Genomic DNA, 7197 nt, shown 5'->3' on the forward strand with positions numbered 1-7197 from the left:
TTCGAATTGGGGAATTAGAGCATCCGTCTATATTTAGAAAATATCCTTTGATTTCGTCGGATAGTGCCATGCTCGTTCACACGCGCCCACGTCGCACTCCCTCATCTAAAAGTAGAATTAGATGAAAAATACGTAAATATGACGTTTAAATGTATAGATTTATAGATAAAATTATTTCGTTCGTCGTTCGTCTAGGCGATAACAAATCTTGAAATTCTTTTAAATCCAATAATTCATTCAAGGGTCTAGATCGAAAGAATGAATATTTATAGGATTATAGACATACTATTGAATTGTACATATTACATGATCGTTGGAGGTCCAAAAATAAAAATTTCTTTGGTGTAGGACTTTAGAACCATGGTTTTAAAACTCGGTTTCACGTCTCGTCTCATCTATGTCAGATATCGAGTTGTCTCGGACAGATTTTTCAATACGTTTGAGATGTCTTGTTCAAAAATGAAAAAAATGAATATAGGATTTTAAATCTTGTCTGAAAAATTAATTTGTCTGTTCGTCTCATCCATGCCTAATACCAAGACAATTTGGACGATACGTCTCGAACTAGAAACGAGTTTTGAAATCAAGTCTTAGACACAATCTTATAAAACATTCAACAATTGCATAAGATAGATAAAAATTAAGGGAGAGAATGAGATTCATTTATTATCACATATGTCCTCGATCTTTATATATAAGGTAAAAGTCGATGATTGCAAAATTCTAATGTTGAACACCAATTCCTAAAATAAATTTGTTAAAGTTATTTCCTATGGCGTTGTATTTAATGTTGTGATGACTCGGAATTGTGCTCAAAATTAAAATTGTTTTTCTTGAGATACGAGTGGAAAGTATTTATGGTTCTAAACACAACTCCACGTCAGCTCAGCTTTAAATGCAATGTCCCGAGTAGTCACTCTAACATTGTTCTCCCTAATATCCTTGTGATTCAAACTTTTAAGTGATGGGATCCATATGAATGACCGATAAATTTTAATGGTCTTTTGAATTTTTGTTTAACAAACAAGACTTAAGTTAAATAAATAATAGATAATTAGTTTATTTATTTATTTTTTGATAACCGGGTATCCTTGTAGACAACAGACCAAGCCCATATCTGGGCTTTGCCTAGTCTAAGGATTAGTCCAGGGGCACATGCAATGCTTGCACATCACACTCACCAAGTAAGTGAGGGTGCGCCTTTGCAGGTGGCCCTTGGGGAATTAATGCTCATACTGACTATATAACTCGCTATCTACGGACTTTTACAATTTATCGGTTCGAAATTGCCATTGAACCAACCCCTCAGGGTTACAAATAATTAGTTAGAGTTAAAAAGAAACACGATTTTGTTTCAAAATTCTTATAACATGTTGATGAGTAGGCATGATGTATTTGTATTTGTAGATGATATAACAGAAATTAATTACGAGACTTTGAAAATGGAAGAATGGGAAATCCTATCAAGAATATGGGTTTTATTTGTTTATTTATTTTTTGGGTAGATCGGATTAAGGTTTAGAGGAAGAAATTTGATCAAGTTACCGATGAGAATGAAAATTTGTCAAATTGGTTGGATTGTGATTGGATACTCATTCAATTTGGTTGGATCAATTTAATTTTATTATATATTTTTCAAAATATGCTTGATCTTTACTTATATCATCTTTCATTTTCATAAAAATCATGTTCTATTTTAATAAGTGAGGGTCAATGGAATTAGTAATTAGTAGGTGAGAGAAAAAACACAAAACATGTTTCTTCTTTTGCTATGTAGATAGGGCAACCAATGAATCAGGTTTGAGTTGTTCAATTATAATTTTATTAGATTCCAATTGATCCAGACCCGGATCTAACATCTTAATAAGATGATATTAAACATTTTAATGGATTTAATTTTTAAAGGGGCTGAATTTTGATACAAAAAATCTTTAAAAGGGGCCATGACATGATGCACCAAAAGTATGGACATGACATGATGCAAATTGAGATGAAAAGGAGAGTATAGCTTTGGCTTCAACCTCCAAATCGATGCTAGTGCAAGCTCAACCTCCATAATTGGTTGATCGAAGGAGTCACTTTCATCTCGAAAATACAAGAAGAGCTCAAGCTCACTACTAACAACAAAGGTTAAGGAGGTAGACCTTTTACCCCAAACTTCTTGTAGATGGGAGGAGGGGATTTATTCTCAAGCTCTTCTCGCCAACAACTATAATGAAAAAGGTTCCACACTCTTCAAAAGGGAGAGTTTCTCAAGATTCTCCTTTCAAGTCTACTTTTGGATAAAAGCACAACCATTGTTTACTATACATGAGTCTTGCCTAAATTGAGTAGAGGATTGATTGAGGGTAGTTGAAGTAGTAGATAGAGATAAGACGTGAGGTGAGGTGAAGATAATGGAGAGAGAGAACTCGAGAACCACTTGGGAGAAGAGTGAGTCTTCACTTACTTGCTAGAGTATAAAAGGTTAAAATTTCCATTTCTTATACAACAACCATGAAGAAGTTATACCTTTTTTTTTTATAACGGAAGGTATCCGGGCCAGCTTGCGCGCACTAGACTAGTCCCTACGCCCCGCACTCAGGCTATACCCCACTACGTGGAGCGGTGCGTGGTCACCAAGGTTTTTTTATGGGTAGTGCGATTTGAACTTGAGACCATAGAAAAAGCAGATTCCTTGGCCTCAAGTTACTACCATTCAGCCACCCCCTTGGTGGTTAAGTTATACCTTTTTATAGGAAAGGGCAAGAAGCATCATCACGTTGTTTGTCATCATCTCTTACCCTTCACATTTACGTCATACCATGAAATTGGTTGTACTTTGCCAACTCACACATAATGTGTCCTTGTGATTTCAAATAGGCTTATACATTTTGCATAGTCTACATTAATTTCATCCATAGATCACCACACTTGCTCATTGGTTATAGGTGATTACTGTCTTTTCCATTGAAGCAACCCTCATGCACGAGAAGTCATACTTGATTCTTCAAGGAGCATCCCATAGACTACGTGTTCAATGATTGTGAATTCGTGTAAATTTGGTACGTTAATTGTCAATGTTAATAATTACCTAACTATTAATAATTAGTGATATTGACATATTAGAAGGCGAATGACATAAGTAATCAAAATCAAACGAATTCTTAGTTTCGATATTAAATTGAGCTTAGGAAAAGTACGAGAAGTACACGTGACGCGCTCTTAGGAAGTTGTTCGTTCTTGAAAAGGTGAGACAACCACCACATTATGTTGTACAAGCCAATAAACTCATGAGAAGTCAATGTCTAAGAAAGCAAACATATGTACTAGAACTATAGGAGGGAGCCTATAAGCACTTGAGAAGACAATACCTTGGCATTATGGCAGATGAAAGTGTCATATACAATAAGATAGCAATGTGTTCTACAGATTTTTTACCGTAGGTTAGTAACTCTAGGTCTTTTTATCTAATCCACAGGGGGTTGGCCTAGTGGCAAGCCGAGCCTTGATCAGCTCCTCGACAAAGAGTAGGTCAAGTGTTCTAAACCCCATGAAGCTATGAATTTCTTGGGGCCAAGGGTTTTGTTGACCCTTGACTCGACCTATTACACATAAGACTTTCCAAGGGGGCGATGCATGTGATCGTGGGATTAGCCCCACTCGATGAGTGAGGATACCTACAATATCACCCCAAAAAAAAAAAAAAGTTTTTTATCCAAATGAACGCAAACCACCTAAGATATATAGACGTAAAGCTCGAACCACCTACAAGATATATAGACTTACATAACTAAAGGATTATATACTGGTAAGAAAAGATAAGAATGCACCTTCACATAACATAGAGTTGTAGGAACCTCTTAAGACACACAGATTGATGGGTCCCTACTAATTAGGGCTGTAAATGGTTAGACCCTCTAAATCCTAACCCAACCATGGCCCGTCTAATGTCTGGTTGGGCCAAATAAAAATTCTATGTCCAGCCCGAGTTGGCCCACACAAAATTTTGGCTTCGTAAGCCCACAAATTTTATATTTCATTATATATGGGCCAATTAGCCTAGTTCCAAGGCCTATATGAGCTTTATGCTGACTAGGATCAGGCCCAATCCCTAAACGGCCTATTAACACTACCCAAACCAGGCCCATCGACAGCTCTAATACTAAACATCAATATAACCACGTGTCAGGATATTGCGATCATGTCGAGAGGGGGGGAGAGAGAGAGAGAGAAAGGGCCGGGTAACCCCACATGCAACTTGATTGCTAGATCTTTGTGTACTATTTATTTCTCATCCTTCCAAGCCTTGTCGGATGGGGTACGATTCCCTTTTTGGACACTCCAAGATCTCAATGTCTCGATATCATGGTTTACTGTTTTACTTCGTTGTTCCTAACGTTAAATACCTTAACTATGACATAAATAACAATTTTGTTATAAACTATACTATGTTTTAAAGCTAAAAACAGAACTCGAGTTACTGTTAACCGAGTCAAACTCGATTACCAAAAAGATATGGTGATTGGTGAACAATTTAGAAACAAGTTTATAAATATGAAATAGTTACAAACTACACACAACTACTCAATTTGATTTATTTAGGAGATATAAAAGGTAGACCCTATTTTAAATCATTATTTTATTATTATTATTTTTGTTTTTTTAAGATAAATAAATAAAAGGGGAAACTTCCAAAATGATCTTGAATGGGGCCAAAATTACTCTAACAACCATAATTTTAAAATATTTAATTAAAAAGTAATTTAACTATTTTAGTATTTATTTATTTATTTTTATCAAATCAAGTACATTATTGTCACATTTGCAATTTTATATTTTTAACCTTCCTTTGAACTTCAAATAAAAGACCATGAAAGATAAGAAAACATCAAAACTATAAGAATAATGAATGGACACGGTTGGGTATGCGATTGACGTGGCAAGGGCACTGCACATCTTTTTCTTGTGTATTTTGATGAAAAAGATCTATGATTCTGTGCTCTTATCATAACAATCATCTCCCAACCACGTACGAAAATCGTGGGCATTCATTGCGACTTAAACTATTTTTAAGATTTATTTAAGATTGAAAAAAAGAGTATAAAGGTAAATTCATTTTAATGTCTTTACTAGTCTAAACATCATATGCTATTTTTGATAAAAATAAAGGAAAAAATTACTTAAAAAATCTTGGTTAAGGGAGTTCTTTCTAATTAGTCTTTTAGTTTTAGGGTCTCTCTTGATAATCTATTTAGTAAAAATTTTATTTCTAAATAAAATTAAAAATGGTGACTTCAACCATAAAAATAATGAGCTAGATAATAAATAAAATGTGGTGAGTTTGACAATAAAAAATGGTAAGTCGATCATAAAAATTGTGAACTCCCACAATAAATAAAAAGAGGTGAGTTCGCCAATAACTAGGGATCGTTAAAAAATAAAATATTTACTAAACGGATTACTAAACTACTGTCCAAAATTTAGGGACTATTTAGAAATAAATCCCTCCGCCAGAGTCGTTTAAATAATTTTCCCATCACGTGAATAACACGTGGGAGCTCACTAAGAATAACACACTTGTGTAACTGTACGAGCCACTTGTAACAGTTAATCTTAATAATGAGAGAGAATAGAGAAAGTACAACCCAGCAGACGCTACAGACTCCCATGTGATCCTCAAAACACACTTTAATAAAGTTTAAAGTTTAGACAACTTTATAAATTGAGTTTGTCTTTGATTTCCCTCCCTCAATAGTGAGTATATATAAATTGCCTCCTTCATCTTAGTTTTTTTTTTGGTTGCATCCTTAACGTTTTGACTTTTCAATTTGCAGAGTTGACTGGCTATTTTACCCTTGGTCCTTTTGACATGTCACATGAAAATTTCTTCTCCACAATTACCATGTAAGATTGGCTATCCCAACATCATGATTGGTTGGTTGTAGCTGTTAGGCTGAATCATTTTTTATCTTATCATGAACATTTTTGAATAAAAATGATTGTGAATTATGTCAAACTAACAACCAAAAAATGGCCAATCAATCTAATTTTGTACAAGTTGTTGATCCATCGAGTGGTACACCAAACATTCATAAAGGATGGTAGGATCAAGACTCTTTTTTTAAGTAAACAAGTTAGTAATTAATTATAATTAATGGGTGGTCAAGGCAAGTTTTGAGCCCAAGAAGTAATAGACACTTTAATAAATTTTAACCAACTTAACAAGCTGACACCTTTGAATTAGAACATGTTTTTTTTAATATATAAATAAAATATAATTGGGTATGTATGAGTATTAGAGTAAGATCTTATGACAAGAGTGTCAAACTCAATAATATATTATGGCATGAACTACCTTAGAGAATTACTTATTAAATTTGCATTGTTTACATCCTTCTACTTATTGGACAATTTAGTCATAAAATGATTATTATGTTCAACAGTGAGTATGATGGTCGATATATGCTAACTTATTTATTAAAGATCAATATGGTTATCACGTGCCCATATTTCACGAACCTTATGATTCTACTCAAATATTAACTCATTACTCTTATCTTACTTATCTCATCGGCACTTTTATTTCATTTTATGGGTAAGTTGGATTTGAACCCACGACCTCAAAGTTGTTTTGCAATGTATATTTATAGAAAATTGCTTTAAAATGAAAAGAACATAATCTTTGAATTGCAATAATCGTCAATATTTGATTACAATAATTTATTTCAAGCATATAAAATCAATATATGTATATTTATAAAAAATTAACTATTAAGATAAATAAAATTCTTTATCAAAACTTAATTCCAATGAGTCATCTTAGAGTGAATGCACATGACATTGTGTTTGAGACTTAGCTAACATGAAGATGTGCACGGAGTTATTGATACTTTTGTGCACACCTCCACGTCAGCTCAACATCGAACACTATGTTTTATGCAATCACTTTAGCATTTTTTAATTTCAAGATTAGGGAGAATTTTTTTTAGAATGATCAACTTGTGAAGCAATCACGAGAGGTTTGGGAATGAGAATGACACAAAGTTTCATATTATTACACTCTCTTTGACTGGTTCAAGGTCAATGACTTAGGTTGCTCACTTAAATATTTAATCCCAAGGGGGCATATCAAATACAACTCATTATCTTGGGAGGTAAGTTAAAAGAACTCTTATTAAGTAATATATTTCTGTCCCCTCTCAAATCTCATATCTT

The sequence above is a fragment of the Akebia trifoliata genome, chromosome 5 (genome assembly GCF_017979445.1).
Source record: "Akebia trifoliata isolate Shusen 1 chromosome 5, ASM1797944v1, whole genome shotgun sequence".
NCBI lineage: Eukaryota > Viridiplantae > Streptophyta > Magnoliopsida > Ranunculales > Lardizabalaceae > Akebia > Akebia trifoliata.